Genomic DNA, 24,177 nt, shown 5'->3' with positions numbered 1-24,177 from the left:
TATGGCCTCTAGTCCTATACTCTCCCACCAGTGGAAACATCCTCTCCACATGTATCCAAGCCTTTCAATATTCGGTAAGTTATAATGAGGTCCCTCGTCATCCTACTCAACCCCAGCAAGTACAGGCCCAGTGCCGACAAACGGTCATCATATATCAACTTACTCATTCCTGGGATCATTCTTGTAAATCTCCTCTGGACCCTCTCCAGAACCACCACATCCTTTCTCAGGTATGGTGCCCAAAATTGCTCACAATACTCCAAATGTGGCCTGACCAGCGCCTTATAGAGCCTTAGTGTTACATCTCTGTTTTTGTATTCTTGCCCTCTAGCATTGCGTTTGGCTTCCTTACTATCATCATATCATCATCATATACATACAGCCGGAAACAGTCCTTTTCGGCCCTCCAAGTCCGTGCCGCCCAGTGATCCCCGTACATTAACACTATCCTACACCCACTAGGGACAATTTTTACATTTACCCGGCCAATTAACCTACATACCTGTTCGTCTTTGGAGTGTGGGCGGAAACCGAAGATCTCGGAGTCAACCCACGCAGGTCACGGGGAGAACGTACAAACTCCTTACAGTGCAGCACCCGTAGTCAGGATCGAACCTGAGTCTCCGGCGCTGCATTCGCTGTAAAGCAGCAACTCTACCGCTGCGCTACCGTGCCGCCCTATCGATTCGATGTGCAAATTATCTTTTTGGGAATCCTGCACCACCACTCCCAAGTCCCTTTGCGCGTCTAATTTCTGGATTCTCTCCCCATTTAGAAAATAGTCTACTCCTTTATTCCTACTACCAAAATGCACGACTCCATACTTTGCTACACTATATTCCATCTGCCACTTCTCTGCCCACTCTCCCAACCTGCCCAAGTCCTTCTGCAGAGTCCCTGCTTTTTCCACACTACCTGCCCCGCCACCTATTTTCATATCATCTGGATACAAAGTAGCTTTGGAGAAAGAGACAGATCTGATGATGGATCACCAAACTAAAATGTTAGCTTTGCTTCTGTCCATAGATGATGACAGATTTTAGAGCAGCATAGAGGAAGAGCAAGGATGACAAAGATTAGCAATAAAGGGGGCTTTTTCTGGTTGGCTGCCACTGTCCCACAATGTTCTGCAGGGGTCGGTGTTGGGGCCGCTAATCTTCACATTGTGTATCAATAATCTGGATTAGGGAATTGAAGGCATTGTGGCCAGTTTTGCAGATGATACGAAGATAGGTGGTGGGGCAGGTAGTGTAGAAAAACAGGGACTCTGCAGAAGGATTTGGACAGGTTGGGAGAGTGGGCAAAGAAGTGGCAGATGGAATATAGTGTAGCGAAGTGTGGAGTCATGCATTTTGGAAGTAGGAATAAGGGCGTTGACCATTTTCTAAATGGGGAGAGAATCCAGAAATCGGAGATGCAAAGGGACTTGGGAATGCTGGTGCATGATTTCCATAAGGTTAATTTGCAAGTCAAATCGGTAGTGGGGAAGGCAAATGCAATCCTAGCATTTATTTCGAGAGGACTAGAATATAAAAACAGGGATGTGAAACTGAGGCTTTATAAGGCACTGGTCAGACCACATTTGTGGTACTGTGAGAACTTTTGGACCCCATATCTGAGGGAGAATGTGCTGGTATGGAGATGGTCCGGAGGAGATATACGAGGATGATCCCAGGAATGATTGGGTTAACATGTAATGAGCGTTTGACGGCACTGTGCCTGTACTCACTGGAGTTTAGAAGGATGAGGGGGGATCTCATAGAAACTTACAGAATAGTGAAAGGCTTGAATAGAGTGGATGTGGAGAGGATGTTTCCAGTATTGGGAGAGTCTAGGACCAGAGGTCATAGCCTTAGAATTAAAAGATGTACCTTAGAAAGGAGATGAGGAGGAATTTCTTTAGTCAGAGGCTGTATTACTGGACCTGCTAAGAAGGTCCAGCGTTTTCTGAACTTATTTGAAACATCTGAAGCATTTTTGCACCTAAATGAGTGACTTTAACAAATGGTTTTGGAGAAGCCAAGGAGCGACCATTGGATTACAGAGACATTCATGGTTGCAATATGATTCTAAAATTCTGGTTGACCATTAACTTGACAGCAGATCCCTGGATATGATGATGCCCCTTGATTCATTAATGGACACTTTGGTTTTAGGTGATTTAGAGTGGGTGTAGGAGCCACTTTGCATTTATTAGTTATTTTTGCATATTATTATATTACCTTGTATCCTGCTGTAGTCTGGACACTATAGGGTTAATGCTATGCTTACGTATGGGCTGGGCGGAGCTAGAGTTACGGCAGTGGGAGCCGAGAAGGTTCAGAGGTTCAGCCAAAAGATTCATCAGCCAAGATGTAATCGGTTGTAGATCTTACTGACAAGAAGATTAGTATAGATCTCCGCTGAAGATAGATCTGGCAGTTCGTATCAATCGCATAGACTGTGGTAAGATATGGAATTTTACCAAGCGAATCAATAACCAGTCGATGACAAGAGATATGCCAATATGTTATATTGCGACTTCAAATAAAGACGACTAACTAATTCAAACGTGGTGGAGATCTATGTTATTGTGATTGCTTGCATCATTAGCTTATCGTTTCACTCGATATGTGTGTGGCAGCTTGGGAGCTAATTTGATAGACGTTGGTTCATCTTTTTGTTTCAGTGTAGTCTCTCGTTTGGGTTGCTGGGTTACTCTGCGTTTCCAGGAGGACCCGAGGATTGGGTTGCTTAGATTGCAGAAAGTCTCTAAGTTGGATTAGACACAAAATGCTGGAGTAACTCAGCAGGATTGCTGGAGGGAAGGAATGGGTGACTTTTCGGATCAAGACCTTTCTTCAGATAGATTTACAATGTTGGAGTAACTCAGTGGGACAGGCAGCATCTCTGGGGAGAAGGATTGGGTGACATTTCGGGTCGAGATCCTTCTTCAGACTGAGAGTCAGGGGAGAGGGAGACACAGAGATATGAAAGAGGGTGTGAAAACAACAGATCAAACCGTACGATGATCAAGGAAATGTAGAATGGTTCACTGTTTGCTGAAGGGATGGTGACAACAAGGCATACAATCAGTAAAATTAATCAGGACAGTGATACTAGGCGGAGAACTAGGGTGGGGAGGAACGGAGAGGGAAAACAAGGGTTACTTGAAGTTAGAGAAATCAATATTCACACCTTACCCTTCCATATCTCTAGTCTCCTTTTCAGACTCTCTGAAGAAGGGTCTGAAGAAGATTGCTAAAATTGCTCTCTGAAGAAGATTGCAAAAATTCTCTTGGTTGGGTTACTGGGCAATGTTTGCATGCAACAGAAATGTGTAGGAGGGAACGGCAGATGCTAGTTTACACCGAAGATAAACCCCAAATGCTGGAGTAACTCAGTGGGACAGGCAGCTTCTCTGGAGAGGAAAGGATGGTGCCTCTCCCGCTTGCGGGAGTTCCCTTGGTTGGGTTACTGAGACTGGGTCTCGACCCGAAATGTCACCCACTCCTTCTCTCCATAGATGCCGCCTGACCCATTGAGTTACTCCAGCTTTTTGTGTCTTTGCTGGGTAGCTATTGGGTTGGAAGACATTCTTGTTAACCCTTAGTTTACTAACAAATCCGAACTGGGAAGATAAGTCTGGGGAAGGGTCTGGACACGAAACGTCGCTTATTCCTTTTCTCCAGAGATGCTGCCAGTTACGCAAGTTACTCCTGCTTTTTGTGTCTATCTCTGGGAAGATAGGCCCTGGTTTGTGTAGGAAGGAACTGCAGATGCTGGTTTACACCGAAGATAAACCCCACACAGGATGGACACAAAACCAACTCAGTCTGAAGAAAGTTCTGGACTCGAAACATCACCCATTCCTTCTTTCCAGAGATGCTGCCTGTCCCGCTGAGTTACTCCAGCATTTTGTGTCTATGTTGGGGACCATTGGATTGGAAGCCATTCTCCTTGCTTGGTTGACTAACAAATGAACTGGGGAGATAAGTCATGCGAAGGGTCTGGACTCGAAACGTCACCCATTCCTTCTCTCCAGAGATGCTGCCTGTCCCGCTGAGTTACTCCAGCTTTTTGTGTGTGTCTCTGGGAGGATAAGGCCCTGGTTTGTTTGAGCAAGGTGAGCTTCTTTGGTGGAGAAGGCGCCGTCACGTGATGCCCGGCGCCATGTTGGGAGCCGCAGGAGAGGGGCCTGTTTGCGGCCGGCGAGTGCGGTGTCTCCGGAGGAGTCCCCGAGCGAGTCATTCCGGGGGCGGGGCGAGGCACTTTGCCTCAACGGCCTGTGGTGGTGCAGCAAGCAGCAGGTAAGCGCCGTTCACGGTGCATGCCTTCGCAGTAAAGGTCTGTTGGAGCCGAGTCCGGCCGAGTCCAGTCCGTTGGTGCCGAGTCCAGTCCGTTGGAGCCGAGTCCAGTCCGTTGGTGCCGAGTCCAGTCCGTTGGTGCCGAGTCCAGTCCGTTGGTGCCGAGTCCAGTCCGTTGGTGCCGAGTCCAGTCCGTTGGTGCCGAGTCCAGTCCGTTGGTGCCGAGTCCAGTCCGTTGGTGCCGAGTCCAGTCCGTTGGAGCCGAGTCCGGCCGAGTCCAGTCCGTTGGTGCCGAGTCCAGTCCGTTGGTGCCGAGTCCAGTCCGTTGGTGCCGAGTCCAGTCCGTTGGTGCCGAGTCCAGTCCGTTGGTGCCGAGTCCGGCCGAGTCCAGTCCGTTGGTGCCGAGTCCAGCCCGTTGGTGCCGAGTCCAGTCCGTTGGAGCCGAGTCCAGTCCGTTGGTGCCGAGTCCGGCCGAGTCCAGTATCGCCGAGTCCACCCGTCCGAGTCCAGTGTGGAGCCGAGTCCGGCCGAGTGCAGTCCGTTGGAGCTGAGCTGAGGCCGCAGCTTGTGGCCTGAGGTCAGTCGCGGCCACTGGATCTTAACCGGACGTTTGCCCCTTGCCCGGCCTCTCTTCGCCACCTCCTTACACCCCCTCCCCTCCCCTCCCCTCCCCTCCTTCAACCGCGAAGTGGACAGAAATGAAAGTGGATTCCTTCGGCTTGAAATCTGGAGTAGGCAGTGAAAATGTTGGGTAAGAGAGAGAGAGAGCTACGTTTCACTCTTGGGATCTAAGTCTTTCAGGATAAGGCCACATCTATTAATCTCTTTGTTATTTTACTTTCTTGGCTCTGTGGTTTAGTATTTTGTGCACTGATTTACCAGATGCCACACGAGTGGCAGAGTAGAAGATTTGGTAGAATTGTAAGTAGAAATGGTGTGACTTAAAGTGTCAAGATTGATCAGTCTAAACTTTATATTGGGACGATAAAACAACCATCTGGAGCTGACTAATCCTTTAGTGTTCCCTTGCTGTTGTATAATTGTGTGCTGGTTTATTTCAAGTGTTTTGTTTCATATGTCCCACATAGAACAATGACATTCTTACTTGCAGCAGCACAACCCAATATGTAAAACATAGTACTGTGTAAACGATATAATGAACCAGTAAAAAAAGTTCATTGTGTGTATGTATGTATATGTGTGGAAGGTATTTATTTCACAAAATGCTGGAGTAACTCAACAGGTCAGGCAGCATCTCAGGAGAGAAGGAATGGGTGACGTTTCGGGTCAAGACCCTTCTTCCTACGGGGGGGTGGTGGGGTGGTGTGTGTGATAATAGCGGTGTGTGTGATAATAGCGTAAGAAAACAAAAAACGCGTAAGAAGACAAAAATCAAAAAACACAATAATAGTGTAAGAAGACAAAAATAGACCACCTGGTAGTTCTCTTTCACCGCATGAGATATGAAAGCTGGGGTTATTCATGTGTGAGCTGAAAGGATGTAAAGATGTGATATTCTAATTTGGTTAAAACTAAGTTTCACTTAAATCACTGGATGAAATTAGAGTAACGTTTTGTCTTTAAAAAAAGAAAAGACTGTCATACAGCATGGAAACAGGCCCACACTGACCAAACACCATGTACACTAGTCCCACCTGCCTGTCTTCGGCCCTCATCATCCCTCTAAACCTATCATCATATCATATCATATATCTACAGCCGGAAACAGGCCTTTTCGGCCCTCCAAGTCCGTGCCGCCCAGTGATCCCCGTACATTAACACTATCCTACACCCACTAGGGACAATTTTTACATTTACCCAGCCAATTAACCTACATACCTGTGACCTGTTTAAATGTTTAAAAATACATTAAAGTAAAAGAGATGCATTTTTCCTAATCAAAAAAATCCAGTTGTGTGCACTGCTGTGCTTTCAAATTTAGCCTGTTGTGCTTGAATAAAGAGCTTGTAGCTAGTGTGTTGGTCATGATTTACTGCATGTACTCATCATGCTGCCTCTCATTTTCAACCTCTGTTTGCTGCTGCTACGTGTTCCCCCTGTTTACTTGTAGGTCACACCTCTTGTAGGTCACACCATCTTGTAGGTCACACCTCTTGTAAACCTACATGAGGCTCTTAAAACTCATTTTACTGTCTGTGCACTACAGGTGCCCAACGTGCTTATAACTTCCAGTCAATAGACAATAGGCGCAGGAGGAGGCCATTTGGCCCTTCGAGCCAGCACCACCATTCAATGTGATCATGGCTGATCATTCTCAATCAGTACCCCGTTCCTGCCTTCTCCCCATAACCCCTGACTCCGCTATCCTTAAGAGCTCTATCTAGCTCTCTCTTGAATGCATTCAGAGAATTGGCCTCCACTGCCTTCTGAGGCAGAGAATTCCACAGATTCACAACTCTCTGACTGAAAAGGTTTTTCCTCATCTCAGTTCTAAATGGCCTACCCCTTATTCTTAAACTGTAGCCCCTTGTTCTGGACTCCCCCAACATTGGGAACATGTTTCCTGCCTCTAACGTGTCCAACCCCTTAATAATCTTATACGTTTCGATAAGATCTCCTCTTATCGCATTGATTTTTCAGGTGTTTTGCACTGTTTTTGATGTTTATGTATTCTGTGATTGCAAGTTTGTATTAAATGCAAACTATTCAAGACTCTCTGGAGAGAAGGAATGGATGATGTTTCAGGTCGACTTGACATTCCTTCTCTCCAGAGATGCTGCCTGTCCCGCTGAGTTACTCCAGCTTTTTGTGTCTTCGGGGTTTAAACCAGCATCTGCAGTTCCTTCCTGCACTGTTCAAGACTTTCTTCTTTGATTTAACTTCTGGTGATTCACCGATGGTAACATTTCACTGGGGTAGGGAGATTTGTTACAATTAGTTTTTGATCTGTGAACATTATAATATGACTGGAATTAATGTCTTTAGAACTGGATGTAATTGGTCTGTAAAAGCGGATGTGGATAGGCTGGAATTCTTTGATCGCTCAATTACGAGAGATCTGTTTCAGAATGTACATGATGCCGTATGATATTGCCACTGTAATGTCATCTTAATGGCCATCTTAATGAAATTTGTATTCATTGGAACAGGCATCATTTTGCAACATGAAAAATCGCCATTCAAATATAATGATGTTAATATTACCCCATGAAGACTGGCTTAAGCATTTGTGACCAATTTGAATTCTAACTTCAATACGTTGTAATTCTGGGGTGGAGATATTCCGACACTGTGTAGGATAGTGCTAGTGTTCGGGTGATCGCTGGTCGGCGCGGACTTGGTGGCCTGTTTCCACACATCTCTAAAGTACTAAAGTAAAGGCAACAAATTTTCCGATGTTGCTTTCATTTGTTTTGGAACTTTGAACCTGTTAATAGAATTTCTCACTTGTTTCTTCATACTTCCTGAGCTTTGCTCAAGCAATGTTCATTACTCAACCTTCATGTGAAGTTGTAGCTGAGCTGAGCAGAATAAATAACCACCTCATAGTACAAAAGCTCTGCTCCTGTCTCCACCATGCCTCTGTCATCATGTGGAGAGTCAAGTAGAACCAGCACTCTCAATGGTGCATATCATGCCAGAGAATAGACCACAAAGATAGACACAAAATGCTGGAGTAACTCAGCGGGACAGGCAGTATCTCTGGAGAGAAGGAATGGGTGATGTTTCAGGTTGAGACCCTTCTTCAGACTAGAGTCGGGAAAGGGAAACGCGAGATATAGGCGGTAATGTAGAGAGATATAGAAGAAATGAATGAAAGGTGTGCAAAAAAAGTAATGATGATAAATGAAACAGGCCATTGTTTGCTGGGTGAAAATGAGAAGCTGGTATGACTAGAAGGTATTTATTTCACAAAATGCTGGAGTAACTCAGCAGGTCAGGCAGCATCTCGGGAAAGAAGGAATGGGTGACGTTTTGGGTCGAGACCCTTCTTCAGACTAGCTGGTACAACTAGGGTGGGGGAGGGATGGAGAGAGAGGGAATGCAGTTAGAGAAATCTCTCCTTTATCATCGGTACCTTTTTGCCTATCTTTCATTAATTTGTTCTATATCTCTCTACATTACTGTCCATAATCTCTTGTTTCCCTTTCCCGTGACTAGTCTGAAGAAGGGTCTCGACGCGAAACGTCACCCATTCCTTCTCTCCAGAGATGCTGCCTGACCTGCTGAGCTACTTCAGCATTTTGTGTCTATCCTCAATATTAATATCACTGGGCTGTAAGCTGCCCAAGCAAAACATGAGATGCTGTTGCATATTGATTATTGCCCTTCATTACATATAACATTCTAATCGTGAAATATATATGTGTACTTTTAAACCATTTAATTAAGGAATTTGGCCATGATTGCTGAGATTTTCTTTGAATTATTCATCTAAATGAGGAATTGTGCATTCTGCAAAATAGACAATAGGAGGCCATTCGGTCCTTCGAGCCAGCACCGCCATTCAATGTGATCATGGCTGATCATTCTCAATCAGTACCCCGTTCCTGCCTTCTCCCCACACCCCCTGACTCTGCTATCCTCAAGAGCTCTATCTAGCTCTCTTTTGAATGCATTCAGAGAATTGGCCTCCACTGCCTTCTGAGGCAGAGAATTCCACAGATTCACAACTCTCTGACTGAAAAAGTCCTTCCTCATCTCAGTTCTAAATGGCCTACCCCTTATTCTTAAGGGAATTATATTGGGAAATAATTCCCAATGTAATGCTTTCCAGCATTGTGATTGTAAAATATTTTTAATGCAACAGTGTTTTTCGTGGAAGAATTCGCCCAATTATATTTTTTCTCCTTGCTGTTTTGCATTTTCGTTTATCATGTTGTACTGAGAGTTTGTTCCTGGCTTCTGCCCATCCTGCTTTCCTTGTTTGTATTCTACTGAATTTTCCATATCTTCTTTCAACCCCTTTTTAATTGAAAGTGCTGTCATTGGATTTATTTTGGGGCAATAGAAGCAAACCAGCTTTTCTAGTCTTACACTTCAAGTAGGTTGAAGTCCGTTTTGTACTATAACTCGATCTCAGTTGACATCAGATAATTCGCGTGATGCCCTAAAGGTGGACTTTTTGTTTTGAATGTGACTCTGCCAATTGCAATTTTGGAAAGCTGTTCACAGATGGCACTGAATGTATTATTGATAAAGTATTTTTTTTTAAATCATGCACTTTGGCAAAATCTCTGAAATTTGTTCGTGCCTTCAATCGAAAAACCTGCTTTTCATTATGCAGTGATCATTATTTTTTGATGGTTGAAGGTCACTTTTTATATTTTATTAAATTTCTATAGAGCAATATAAACGTAACTATACAAATTGTTAGATTTTTTAAAAAAGTTGTGCCGAAGGTGCTGTTTCCGTGCTGTATGACTCTTATAATTGCATTGTTCATGAAAGTTGGAGTAATCATGTTCTGCTTGTTATTAAATAACACTTAAATAATACAATACAATATATCTTTATTGTCATTGTACAGGGGTACAACGAGATTGGGAATGCGCCTTCCATACTATGCAATAAATTAATTAGCTAATCAGTATAAATTTATACAACCCAGTGAAACAAAATTAGAAACAGTTTTAAAACAGTATGTGACCATCCGGCTCAGCAGGACTGGTTCATGGCAGCTATGGCCCTGGGGATGAGGGGATGAAGCTGTTCCTGAGTCTGGAGGTGCGGGCGTAGAAGGCCTTGTAGCGTCTGCCCGATGGTAGAATTTCGAAAAGACTATTGCAGGGGTGTGAGGAGTCTTTGTGGATGCTGGTGGCTTTTCTGAGGCATCGTGTGTTGTAGATGCCCTCCAAGGCTGGTAGCTGTGTTCCGATAGTCTTCTGAGCTCTATGGACTACCCGCTGAAGAGCTCTCCTCTCTGCCTCCGTGCGGCTGAGATATCACACAGGGATGCCTGCAGTTGAGCTTTTGGGTAGTGAAGGTATTGTGTCAAATAACTTCACCGGTGAGATTAAAATTCTTGATTTGCTTTCCATTTTTAATAGAAAAGAGTCATTTTCTTGCTGCGTTTGTCATCTGGATTTGCATTTTAATAGCCAATGCAGTATCCATATCTCTGAAATTTCAAAAGTTCCATGATATCATTAATTTATTGTTTTCAGAATTCTGTACACTTCTAGGTTAGTGACACTTGCCCACTTCTAATTATTTTAACTATTATAAGACATGATAAAAAAATATCAAAAGTCACTAATTACAAATTAAGTCATGACATTTCACGTTACAAATTGAAAATGTCCAGTACCCATTGTTTAATGATGTTTAAGACATCATTAATCCAGTGCTCATTATTTTAATGATGTTTAAAACACCACAGCCAGAAATTAAGTGTTGGTTTTGGCAAATAAAGTTAGTTCATAGTTTTAAACCATGCAAAGTAACGCTATAAAAACTTTGAAAAGAATCTTACCAGATAACTTTACGTAATCAACTTTGAGTTGTTACTTAATTTGTTTTACCATGTGTCCTTGTATATTCTGATGAAAGCAAATAAACGGTTATATGAATGATATTAAATGTTGGAGTGGGCCATTAATTTGACTAAAGCCACACTGATAAGAGATGTTTCCTGTGATTTAACATCCAGACAGGTAGATTGAAGAAGTGTAAGTGAAGCAGAAATCAAAACCCTCTGTAAATACAAGTTTTCTAAGGTTTCATTTAATTCTCAGAACAAGATCAGAAGTGTTTATTTGTTATATACAGCAGATATTAACTGAACCGATGAACGACGTCACAGTGACGCAGCAGTAGAGCTCCAGAGACCCGGGTTTGATCCTGTCTTTGTGGAATTGTATATTCTCTCTTTGACCACGTTGAATTTCTCTGGGTGCTCTGGTTTCCTCCCTTGTACCAATGATTGTAGGTTAATTGGCTTCTGAAATTTGCCCCTAGAGTGTAGGATGCAAAAGTGGAAAACATGGAACTAGTGTACGGGTGGTCGATGGTTGGAGTGGAATTGGCCTGTTTCCATGCTGTATCTCTAAATTAAATATACAATAATCAGTTGTTGTTCATAAACTAGACCATGATAGTACAAAACCAAAGTATGAAGAACAACCATAGGTGTGCAAATGAGTATATCTAAGATTGTCCTGCGAGCACTTGGGCAAGGTTTTTAGTTCTAACAGACTGAAAATTCACTTTGTTCTCTTTTGATTTCATCCTTTTCTTGCTAATTTATATTTATTGTTTTATTCTCACGTTTTCATTTTCCCTGAAATGCTTTTTTTTCCTCAGGTGAACAAAGTTGAATAGAGCTGCAATTAACAAAGAAATGCGGCAAGTAAATAATGAATAATAAAGGGGGCAGATAACACAGATGGTGGTTTAAAGCAAATGTGGGCAGCTTATGTGCGTAGTAGTATGGAATACAATGGAGCAATAATATTCATCAGCTTGCTACAAACCCTTTTGAACATTAACACGTTGTTCTGTAATGTGTGGGAGGCTGGTGTTGTAAGATAAAAGTTTAGCGCACGTTTTACCTGGTATCGTTGCCTTCTGCTGACGGTTACAAAGCAATGCATGGTCTTCGGAACAAGTTCCAGACTCCTGGTTTGTGAAATTTAACAGTTCTGTGCTCTGTCAAGCACAAGCTTTATGGGTTGGGTGTGGTGTTGATAGAAAAAATGAATCACTTCAGTGTTCTTTGTTGTTGTGCTCAAGGTGCTACCTAGTGGCAGAAATCAAGTATTTCAAATCAAATTTATTTTGTACATGGACTTCCAGTGTAGAATTATTAAGGTCACTGTGTGCTGTCTGAAACTGCTCGTGCTGGACTGAAGGTTGCTTGATTCGATTGAAGGTCTCTGGATGCCTGTCAATGGTACACTGATATTAAACGTAATAACAAAGCTCTGTTATACTGTTATACTGGAGTAACTCAGTGGGTCATAGAAACATCGAAAATAGATGCAGGAGGAGGCCATTTGGCCCTTCGAGCCAGCACTGTCATTCATTGTGATCATGGCTGATCATCCACAATCAGTAACCCATGCCTGCCTTCTCCCCATATCCCTTGATTCCACTAGCCCCTAGAGCTCTATCTAACTCTCTTTTAAATTCATCCAGTGAATTCTACACTGGAAGTCCATGCACAAAATAAATTTGATTTGAAATACTTAATTTCTGCCACTAGGTAGCAACTTCTGTGGCAGAGAATTCCACAAATTTACAACTCTCTGGGTGAAAAATAATTTTCTCATCTCAGTTTTAAATGGCCTCCCCTTTATTCTTAGACTGTGGCCCCTGGTTCTGGACTCCCCCAACATTGTGAACTTTTTTCCTGCATTTAGCTTGTCCAGTCCTTTTATAATTTTATACGTTTCTATAAGATTTCCTCTCATCCTACTAAATTCCAGTGAATATAAGCCCAGTCTTTCCAATCTTTCCTCAGATGACTGCCCGCCATCCCGGGGATTAACCTCATGAACCTATGCTGCACTGCCTTAATAGCAAGGATGTCCTTCCTCAAATTAGGAGACCAAAACTGCACATAATACTCCAGATGTGGTCTCACCAGGGCCCTGTATAACTGCAGTAGGACCTCTTTACTCCTATACTCAAATCCTCCGGGTCAGACAGAATCTCTGGAGGACATGGATAGGTGATGCTTCGGAGTTTTGCCCTTGCTCAGAATGGCTGACAGATTTACGAGTCGTCATTAAATACGGGTGAGGTACCGGAAGACTGGAGAATGGCAAACGTTGTGCCTGTATTCAAGAAGAGCTGCAGAAAAGAGCCGGGGAACTATAGGCCAATGAGCCTAGCATCTGTGGTCAGAACGTTACGAGAGAGTATTCTGAGGGCTAAGATATGCATGCGTTTAGATGGACGGGGCCTGGTTAGGCCCTGGTTAGCCTGGTTAGGATATAACAAGTGTAATAACAGGAGATGTGTTTAATTTTATTTGCAAATAAAGTGGGGTCTCCCAAAAAAAAATGCTGCATGGTGGTGCAGAGGTAGAGTTGCTGTTTTACAGTGCCAGAGACCCGGGTTCAATCCTGACTCCAGGTGTTGTTTGAACGGCGTTTGTACGTTCTCCCCGTGACCTGCGTGGGTTTTCTCCGGGTGCTCCGGTTTCCTCCCACACTAGAAAGATGTACAGGTTTGTAGGTTAATTGCTTTGGTAGAATTGTAAATTGTCCCTAGTCTTGACCCCTGGTCAGGAAGGCCAGCTCTGTCCTGGGTTACCCCCTCGACTCAGTGCAGGTGGTGGGAGAGAGGAGGATGATGGCAAAGCTAACATCGCTGCTGGACAACGACTCCCACCCCATGTAGGACACTGTCACTGCACTGAGTAGCTCCTTCAGTGACTGACTCCTTCACCCCAAGTGCGTGAAGGAGAGATATAGGAGGTCCTTCCTTCCCGCTGCTGTGAGGCTGCACAACCAGTACTGCTCCCAGCAGACGAGTCAACAATAACAGCTAAGAACACACAGAAAACTGATGACAATTTATGTATCTTTTATTTATAATGAATGATCTCTTGCTCTCTTGCTATCCACTTTGCTGCCGGTACACTGTAAATTTCCCCGGTGTGGGACGAATAAAGGAATATATTATTATTATTATGTGAGTAGGTTAGTGTGAGTGTGCGGGGATCGCTGCTCCGCATGGACTCGATGGGCCGAAGGGCCTTTTTCACGCTCTATTTCTAAACTAAGCTAAATTACACTAAATAGAGGGCTGCAAGGAAAGGCCTGGGAAATATAGGCCAGGGAGCCTAACATCTGCTGTTGGAAAGTTACTAGAGAGTAGGGGTAAGATATACATACGTGCATTTAGTTAGACATGGGCTGATAAGTGATAGTTAGCACAGTTTTGTATGTGGGAGATCATGCCTCACGAATCTGAGTGTTTTGAAGATGTGACCAAAAAGGATGTTGAGGGCAATGTCGTGGACGTTATATGTAGATTTCAGCAAGGCATTCGACAAGATAGTCTGCTCTGGAAGGTTAGATTGCATGGGATCCAAGAGAGATAGCTGAATGGATAGAACATTGGCTTCATGGAAAGAAGCAGAGGGTGATGGTGGAAGGCTGTTTTTCTGACTGGAGGCCTGTGAATAGTGGTGTGCCTCAGTGCTGGGCCCATTGTTGGTTATCATCTACATCAATAATTTGGATGAGAATGTACATGCATGATTAGCAAGTTTGTAGATGGCACAAAAGTGGGTGGTATTTATAGATGGTGACTATGGTTATCAAAAATTGCAGCAGGATCTTAGTTTAGTTTTTAGTTTAGAGATATGGCACGGAAACAGGCCCTTTGGCCCACCGAGTCCATGCCGACTAGCAATCCCCGCATATTAAGACTATCCTGCACACACTAGGGACAATTTATACTTGTACCAAGCCAATTAACCTACACACCTGTACGTCTTTGGAGTGTGGGAGGAAACCGAACACAAACTTTTGTGTCATGGTGGCGCAGCGGTAGAGTGGCTGCCTTGCAGCAAATACAGCGCCGGAGACTCAAGCTCGATCCTGACTAAGGGGGCTGTACTGTACGGAGTTTGTACGTTCTCCCCGTGACCTGCGTGGGTTTTCTCCGAGATCTTCGGTTTCCTTCCACACTCCAAAGACGTACAGGTTTGTAGGTTAATTGGCTGGGCAAATGTAAAAATTGTCCCCAGTGGGTGTAGGATAGTGTTAATGTGCGGGGATCGCTGGGCGGCGCGGACACGGTGGGCCGAAGGGCTTGTTTCTGCGCTGTATCTCTAAATCTAAAATCACAGAGAAAATCAACGGGGTCGTGGGGAGAACGTACAAACTCCACACAGACAGCACCTGTAGTCAGGATGGAATCCAGGACTCCGGCACTGCATGTGCTGTAAGGCAGCAACTCTACCGCTGTGCTGCGCATTGATTGGTTGGCCTGGTGGGCTGAGGAATGGTTGATGGAATTTAATACAGAAAAATATGAGGTGTTGTATTTTGGGAAGTCTAACAAGGGCAGGACCTACACGGTGAAGGGTTCTGGAGGGAGTTGTAGAGCAGAGGGAGCTAGGAAAGCAGGTACATAGTTCCTTGAAGGTGGCATCACAGATACGTTTAAAAAGGCTTGGCACATTGGCTTTCATCAGTCAGAGTATTGAGTATAGAGGTTTTGTGGTCATATTGCAGTTATATAAGATGTTGGTAAGGCTGCAGATAGAATATTGTGTTCAGTTTTGGTCACCATGTTATAAGAAAGATGTTGTCAACCTGGAAAGAGTGCAGAGAGATTTGCAAAGATGTTACCTGCACTCGAGGGTCTGAGCTACAGGGAGAGGTTGAGCTAGGTCTTTATTCCTTGGATCGTAGGAAGAAACGAGGTGAAATCAAGAGAGGTACAGATTGGGTAAACAGTCTTTTGCCCAGAGTAGGGGAATCAAGAACCAGAGGACATAGGTTTAAGGTTAGGGGGCAGAGATTTAATAGGAACCTGAGGGGTAATTATTTTACACAAAGGGTGGTGGATGTATGGACCGAGCTGCCGGAGGAGGTAGTTGAGGCAGGTACTATCGCAACATTTAAGAAACATTTTGATGGGTGCATGGATAGGATAGATTTAGGGGGGATATGGGCCAAATGCAGCAATTTGGGATTAGTGTAGATGGGGCATGTTGGGCAAGTTGGACTGAAGGGCCTGTTTCCACGCTGTATCACTCTGACTCTAGTAATGGGGAGAAAGCTGGAAGAGAACTGGGAGCAGGATAAAACTTGGCAAATGATCGGTGGGTACGGGGGGTGGAAGATGGTTGGACAAAGGTCAGAGATGAAAAGACAGAAATTGTGAGATGAGGAGAGATGAGGTGAAAAATGTAGATCCAGAGGAAGGAAGACAGGCGGAAGAAGGGGAAAGGGAGCAATGGGTGCACATCAAGGTGGGGTACAGGAAAGAGGGGAGGTGTTTGCAGGTTAGTTACCTAAAATTGGAGAATACATTGTTCATATTGTTGGGTCTGTAAGCTCCCCAAGCAGGATATACTTTGCTGTTGCTCCAGTTTGGATGTGGAGGAGGCCCAGGAGAGAGAGGTCAGTACGGAAATGGGTGTTAAAATATTTAGCAGCTGAGACATCAGGCATGCCTTGGCCGATCAAGCATGAATGTTCAGCAAAACGGTTGCCTAGTCTGTGCTGGGCTGGGGACGTTTTGGGTTGGGACCCTTGCAAACCAGCATCTGCAGTTTCTTGTGGTAATATTTGTAAGATAGCTGGGTTGATTCACAATGCTTGCAGTGCCAGGTTAGAGAATGCCAGAGTTGGGCATTTGATCTCCTTTGGGCCTCTGTGCCATTGGACTAGGGAGAAAAGATTAAAAAGACCCATAGTGCCAGATAACTGAGCGAGTTAGGCAGCATCTCTGGAGAACATGGATAGGTGAAGCAGGCATGTGAATTTTCCACATTTCCACAGATTTCCTCGTTTTTTTAATCCTTTTTCCGTGCTTTTTGCATGATTTCTGTGTTTTTCACAGCCAAAATTGCGTTTACCAACGGAGAAATCGGATCGAAAAAAAGAAAGAGAAAGAAAAGAAAGAAAATAAACACCAGGGTTCCGCTAGAGGTTGCTAGGGCAGGCAATCTCGACCTCATCGGGACTTCCACGGCCGATTGATGGGTTGAATTTGCAACCTGTGGCCAGGGCTCTGGAACTCCACCCCAGCTGGAGCCAGCACATCTATCCCCATAGCCGACTTCCTTGGCCGGCTGGATAAACCAGCAAAGCTCTGGAACCAAGAGTGCCAGAAAATCAGTGGTGGAACTGTAATGAGTAAATATTAAACTTAAGTGCAAGATTGTATAACTAAATTAATTAAAATAATAAAAATGTTATCAGTATACAGTGACATATTCACATTATTTTGTAATGTCCGTTTTTACTTTGAAATGCACGAAGAGGCTTGAAACTGGTAATTTTGTGTGTAATTTTTCAAATTTTCCCCAATTTCTTTGACCTCACTGTACGCCTCGCACAAGCGCTTGGCTCTTTTCCTCTTTTTTTTTAACCTCACTCACATGCCTGGTGAAGTTTTGGGTCGAGACCCTCCGACAAGCATGGTGATTTGGGGGGGGGGGGGGGGGGAGAGCTGGAAAGGAGGAGGGGCCGGGCAAAACCTTGTGCTTTAGGTAGAGACAGGTGGGGGGGGGGGGGGGGGGGGGGGGGGGGGGGGGTTGATATGTAGATGGTTGGATCTTGGCCAGAGATGAAAAGATAAAAACTGTGAGATAAGAATAAGGTGCAAATTGTGAAACCAGAGGAAAGGAATATAGGTGGAAGATGAGGGGGAGCAGAGAAGTGGGTGTGCGTCCAGGGGGGGGGGCACAGGAAAGAGAAGGAGTGGGGGAGTTTGAGGTTAGTTACCTAAAATTGGAAATATCGGAGTATCGAACCTGGGTCTCTGGCGCGGTAAGGCAGCAACTTTACTGCTGCTCCACCATGCTGCCCTATGCTACGTGTCCATCAATGTAAGATCAAATTGGTTTTATGATATTCCATGGTTTCTGATGGAAATAACTGTGTGGGTATGTTGAATGAACAGAGCTTTTGTTCTTTGTAATACTTTTTTGAGGTTCACACAGCACGGTGGCGCAGCGGTACAATTGCTGCTTTGCAGTAAATGCAGTGCCAGAGACCCGGGTTCCATCCCGACTACGGGTGCTGTCTGTACGGAGTTTGTACGTTCTCCCCGTGACCTGCGTAGGTTTTCTCCGAGATCTTCGGTTTCCTCCCACACTCCAAAGATGTACAGGTATGTAGGTTAATTGGCTTGGTAAATGTGCGGGGATCGCTGGTCGGCGCAGACCCAGTGGGTCGCAAGGGCCTGTTTCCGCGCTGTATCGCTGAACAACTACTAGTTGGATTAAATATAGTCATTTGGGCCTTTTGGCAGCCAGCCATCTCCAGAATAAAGAATTGTCAGTTGACTTCTGAGATGTTAATTTTGTTTGTAAGAAATAAATGGGCCTGAGAATATGGAAATATTCAATTGGAAAGTGAAATGTCATGACTTTATTTATAACTATGGTGACTTTTGACATTCTTTTTCATGCCTCGCAATGATAGTTACATTGTTACCGCGGCACGGTAGCGCAGCGGTAGAGTTGCTGCTTTATAGCGAATGCAGCGCCGGAGACTCAGGTTCGATCCTGACTACGGGTGCTGCACTGTAAGGAGTTTGTACGTTCTCCCCGTGACCTGCGTGGGTTTTCTCCGAGATCTTCGGTTTCCTCCCACACTCCAAAGACGTACAGGTATGTAGGTTAATTGGCTGGGTAAAATGTAAAAATTGTCCCTAGTGGGTGTAGGATAGTGTTAATGTACGGGGATCGCTGGGCGGCACGGACTTGGTGGGCCGAAAAGGCCTGTTTCCGGCTGTATATATATGATTGTGTGGTTCTGCTGTAAGAAGGGCTCTGTACAACTGCCTTAAAGTTCTTTAGTTTTTAGAAATACAGTGTGGAAACGGGCCCTTCGGCCCACTGAATCTGCGCCGACCAGCGCTCCCCGCACACCAGCACTGTCCTACACATAAGGGACAATTTACAATTTTTACCATAGCCAAATTTATCTACAAACCTGTACATCTTTGGAGTGTGGGAGGAAACTGGAGCACCCGAGGCAAATCCTTGCGGTCACGGAGTAAAGGCAGAAACGCTGTAGCAACAGCACCCGTGGTCAGGATTGTAACTGGGTCTCTGGCGCTATAAAACAGAAACTCTACCATTGTGCCACCGTGCCACTCCTGTTTTTAACATTAAACTAGACCAAGTGGACCCGTTGGGTCCATTCCTCGTAGAGGGGGGACAGGGAAGGGGAGAGGGTGCCACTCACCTCAGTACCGTGACGACAGCGCTGCAGCCAGAGCGAGCCATGGACCCAAAGCCTGTATTGGTCTAGGACCCTCACCGCCCCTCCCACTCAATCCCCCTTATCCCCCCCCTCCTCCCCACCCACTCCATCCCCCACTTCCCCCCACCCCCACTTGTCTCCCCCCACCCCCTCCACTCCCCTCCCCACCCCACCCCCACTCCCCCCTCCACTCCCTACCCCCCAACCCCACCCGTCCCTCAACCCCCACCCCCCTCCGTTTTTAATATTAAATGTCAACAACAGTATGGAAGTGTGCAAAACTTGTCATGGCTCCCTGCCCTTCTACCATTTTTTTTCTCGCCCTTCAAAATTGCTCAAGATCAGTTTATGATTTTACTGTCCCGTGCTGTCTGTGTTTAAGCAAGTGCTACATAGCCAGAACACGCTGATAACAGCATTTTGATTGCCGGTTTGGCGTTCCATTTATTCAGAATCAGACAAAATGTGATCGTTTCTCTGGTGCTTAGCATGCATCTTGGACAAAGTATACATTCTCATGAACAATTTAAAAAAAAAGTTATTTCAACCAGTGGACGAGTGTGTTGGTGGGAATGTGCGTAGGCAGGAATTATTTGCTGATTTGTAAGGTTAGCAAGCTTTTGACAATGTCCCACGTGTACAAAGTGTTCTGTTAATTGTTGATTTGATTATTTTAAGCAGTTGATGAATTTCATTGTGTATGTACTGCTCTTGTTCTGTAACTTTAAAGAAACATTGTTGATGGTTGAGGAATAATGCACAAAATCAGAAGGAACTGCAGCTCGTAACGTGATATGTTTGAATTGTTCCCTTCATACATAGAAACATAGAAAATAGGTGCAGGAGGAGGCCATTAGGCCCTTTGATCCGGCACCTCCATTCATTGTGATCATGGCTGATCATCCACAATCAGTAACCCGTGCCTGCCTTCTCCCCATATCCCTTGATTCCATTAGCCCCAAGAGCTCTAACTCTCTTTTAAATTCATCCAGTGAATTGGCCTCCACTGCCCTCTGTGGCAGAGAATTCCACAAATTCACAACTCTGAGGTGAGAAGAAACCTTTTCACCCAGAGTGTTGTGAATTTGTGGAGGGAGGGGGGGAGCATGTTGGTAAGAGATATTGGTTTTATAGATGGTAGGCACTAGATGCTGGAGTAACTCAGCGGGTCAGGCAGCATTTCTGGAGAGAAGGAATGGGTGACGTTTCAGAGAGAGACCCTTCATTCCTTCTCTCCAGAGATGCAGCCTGACCCGCTGAGTTACTCCAGCATCTGTGTCTACCTTCGATTTAAAACAGCATCTGCAGTTTTCTTTCCTACACATAATAATAATAATAATAATAATATATTCCTTTATTCGTCCCACACCGGGGAAATTTACAAATGAGTTCCTACACATATTGGTTTTATAGATGTTCAGCATAAGGCAAACTGAAGAAAGGTCTCCAGCCGAAACGTTTCCCATTCCTGTTATCCAGAGATGCTACCTGTCCCGCTGAGTTACTCCAGCTTTTTGTGTTTATCTTCAGGCAAACTCTCGTCTTAATGATAATTTGGAGTCTTCTCTCGGCGTGACCATGTGCTGCAGTGCAGGTTGATGGTTTAGTGTGAGCTTGCTTCTGGAGAGTGGGTTATGTCATTTCAACACTGAGCTCTGATCCAGCAGCATCTGAGTGAGAATTGTGCATTGTGGTGAGAAAGGCGGAGAAAAGTGGGGCAATGATGCTTGATACCATAGTGCTCTGAGGCCTGTTGTGATGTAAACTGTTGGTTAAGATCACGGGGAACATTTCTGAGCGTGGTTGAATTTGAAAATTTGGATGCAATACCTGCCCATGATTTGAAAAGCATGTCAACAGTTTATTGGCTATGCTGATAGAGTTCTGTTCATAGGTTTATTAATTCAACTGAGGAGGTTATGTGAAGAAACACATTTGGTGGTCCATCGGGTCCATGCAATTCTCCAACAGAGCGATTCCTAAAAGCCCTGTACATATCTTGCTAAGGTATTTATTCACAAAATGCTAGAGTAACTCAGCAGGTCAGGCAGCATCTCAGGAGAGAAGGAATGGGTGATGTTCGGGTCGAGACCCTTCTTCAGACTGAAGAAGGGTCTCGACCCGAAACGTCGCCCATTCCTTCTCTCCTGAGATGCTGCCTGACCTGCTGAGTTACTCTTTCCCTTAATGTACTTATAAAATCTCCTTATATTTTCTTTAATATTCTCTGCCAGAGTCATCTTCTGTCCCCTTTTTGTCCCATCTAATTTAATTCTTATGCATGCCCCTCAGTTCCCAAAACTCCTCCAGGGATACACTTGATCTAAGCTGCCTACACCTTTGATTTCCTTTGTTGCCACCTAAAGGTAATTTGCAGGAACAATTATGATTGAAATGATGACAGAAAGCAGCATGATGAAATGGGATGTACAATGAAGATTGATCTATGAATAGATGGGGAAAAAATGCTCATTTACCCGCTGCAGTTTGGTGGGTATCAAAGTGGTCTGACTTCCCAGTGATTTGATAACAAAGAAAATGGCAAGAAATTAATTTTTTGTCCAAGTTCTCCCCTTTTAATAAGGTCTCACTGCAGTGATTACATTTATTTCTCCTTTTTTGTAAATGGTTTTAGTCTTTGATTTGAACTCTAAAGCATTTGGAGCATTTTGTTTTTGTGCTAGTTATGCCTGAGATGCTTCAAGGACATGACGACCAGTTGAGTTGTAAAACTGTTTACTTTTACAATCTAATAGGGTGAATCAACGTGTACTTCCTGGAGGTACTGCCATGTAATAGAACACAGAACACTACAGCACAGGAACGGGTCCTTCGGCCCACAATGTTTTTTGTCGTATCGCTCTATTCCCTGCACTTCCACGTATCCATAACAAAAGCCTCTTAAACACGGTATCGAGCTGCCTCCCACCACCACCCCTGGCAATGTGTTCTAGCCCCCATCACCCACTGTGTGTTAAAACAAAACATGCCCTCGCATCTCCATTAATCTTTCCCCTCTCACCTTATAATTATGTCCACTACTGTTGGACATTTACAATATGGGGAAAAAGGTTCTGACTGTCTACCTTATCTATGCCTGTCTCATTGGGTTACTCCAGCTTTTTGTGTCTATGGTGTAAACTAGCATCTGCAGTTCCTCCCTACACATAATTTTATCTACTACTAGACCAAGTGGACCCGTTGGGCCCAAACCTCTCCTGCATTGGTGCAGCACCCTGTCCTCCCCCCCCTTCCCCTCTCTCCTCAACCCCCTCTCCCTTCTCCCCCACTCCCCCCTCCCTCCCTCCTCCCCTCCCCCTTTTTAAACTTTAAAATGTGAATAACTTTAAAAATATAAGTCCGATTTCAATAAATCTACTTGCATTATCACTAAAGTGACAATGGTGAGTAAGGTGGGCCTAAAATTGTCACGCTATCGTGTACCGTTTTGGCTGAAATTCAGTCACAAACAAGATAACAAACGAGAGTTTTAGTATATAGATTTTTAGGCCTCCCCTCAATGTTCCAGAGAAACCATCTAAGGTTATCTTACAGAGGCGTACAAAATCATGAGAGGAATAGATCGGGTAAATGCATCGTCTTTTGTCCAGAGTAGGGGAATCGAGAACCAGAGGACATAGGTTTCAGGTGAGGGGAGAATGATTTAATAAGAACCTTGGGGGTAACTTTTTACACAAAGGGTGGTGGGTGTGTGGAACGAGCTACCGGAGTAGTTGATTGGGTGCAAATTATTAAGCACAGATTTTCCAGCACCCTCGATTCCAGGGCCTTTCTGGATTACCTGTTTTTCCGTACCAACAGCGGCACGTGATAATGAAATGGCAATACAATGCCGACGGGTGGCGCACTGTTAGAGTTGCTGCCTTTCAGCAAATGCAGCGCCGGAGACCACGGGTGCTGTTTGTACGTTCTCTCGTGACCTGCGTGTGTTTTCTCCGAGATCTTTGGTTTCCTTTCACACTCCAAAGACTTTCACACTCTATACATGCTCCCCCTTGGCCAAATCATTCAAAGGCACGGCATTTCTTTCCACTGCTATGCCGATGACACTCAGCTTTACCTCCCCCTGAAACCCAACAACCAGTCAAATTTAAACCCTCTCACACTGCCTTGAGGACATAAAATGTTGGATGGCACAGAACTTCCTCCAATTAAATGAGAGCAAGTCTGAGGTCATCCTATTCGGCCCCCCCGACTCCATCAAATTGATAACAGGCAGTCTTGGAAGTCTATCCTGCCTAGTCAAACCGCATGTCAAAAACCTCGGCATGATATTTGACTCTGCATTAAAATTTGATAAGCAAGTCAACGCTGTGGTAAAAGCCAGCTTCTTCCAACTTCGAACCATAGCTAAAATCAAACCTTTCCTCCAATTCGACGACACAGAAAAAATCATTCACGCTTTCATTTCCTCCCGCCTAGACTACTGCAACTCCCTATACACTGGGATCAGCCAATCTTCCCTGTCCCGCCTGCAACTGGTCCAAAACGCCGCAGCGAGACTCCTGACGGGTACCCGTAAAAGGGACCACATCACCCCGATTCTGGCCTCTCTCCACTGGCTCCCTGTACGGTACAGAATCAACTTCAAGCTCCTCCTATTCACCTATAAAGCCCTAAATGGACACTCCCCCCCTACATCAAAAATCTTCTAACCCCCCTCTCTAACTCCAGGTCCCTCAGGTCGGCCGACTTGGGGCTACTCACTATCCCGCGGTCTAGGCTTAAGCTCAGGGGTGACCGCGCTTTTGCGGTTGCAGCTCCTAGACTGTGGAACAGCATCCCTCTCCCCATCAGAACTGCCCCCTCCATCGACTCCTTTAAGTCCAGGCTCAAAACCTATTTCTACTCCCTAGCGTTTGAGGCTCATTGAGGAGGCGCTGTGAACTGTTTGCGTGCTACTGTATGTTTCTTTTTTTTTTCATTGGAACCTAATCAGATGTACAGCACTTTGGTCAACGTGGGTTGTTTTTAAATGTGCTATACAAATAAAATTGACTTGA

At 44.7% G+C, this 24,177-nt stretch overlaps 1 protein-coding gene across 3 annotated transcripts in view; it reads left to right on the top strand.

Moving 5' to 3' along the window:
- The window catches only part of LOC144596441 (utrophin-like), a 401,591-nt gene that overhangs the window by 20,113 nt on the left and 357,301 nt on the right, over positions 1-24,177 (top strand). Inside the window, exon 1 of one of the 3 annotated variants that reach the window (XM_078404691.1) lies at positions 4,810-5,037. The exons of the other annotated variants lie outside the window; for them this stretch is intronic. The gene's annotated coding sequence lies outside the window, so the exon portion shown is untranslated. Of the gene's footprint in view, positions 1-4,809; positions 5,038-24,177 lie in introns of those variants that run through there. 3 annotated transcript variants of the gene reach the window in all.

This window comes from Rhinoraja longicauda, chromosome 9 (assembly GCF_053455715.1).
Source record: "Rhinoraja longicauda isolate Sanriku21f chromosome 9, sRhiLon1.1, whole genome shotgun sequence".
Classification (NCBI taxonomy): Eukaryota; Metazoa; Chordata; class Chondrichthyes; order Rajiformes; family Arhynchobatidae; genus Rhinoraja; species Rhinoraja longicauda.
Note: the sequence above shows the minus strand (reverse complement) of the source record. Positions and strands in the feature narration are given on the sequence as shown.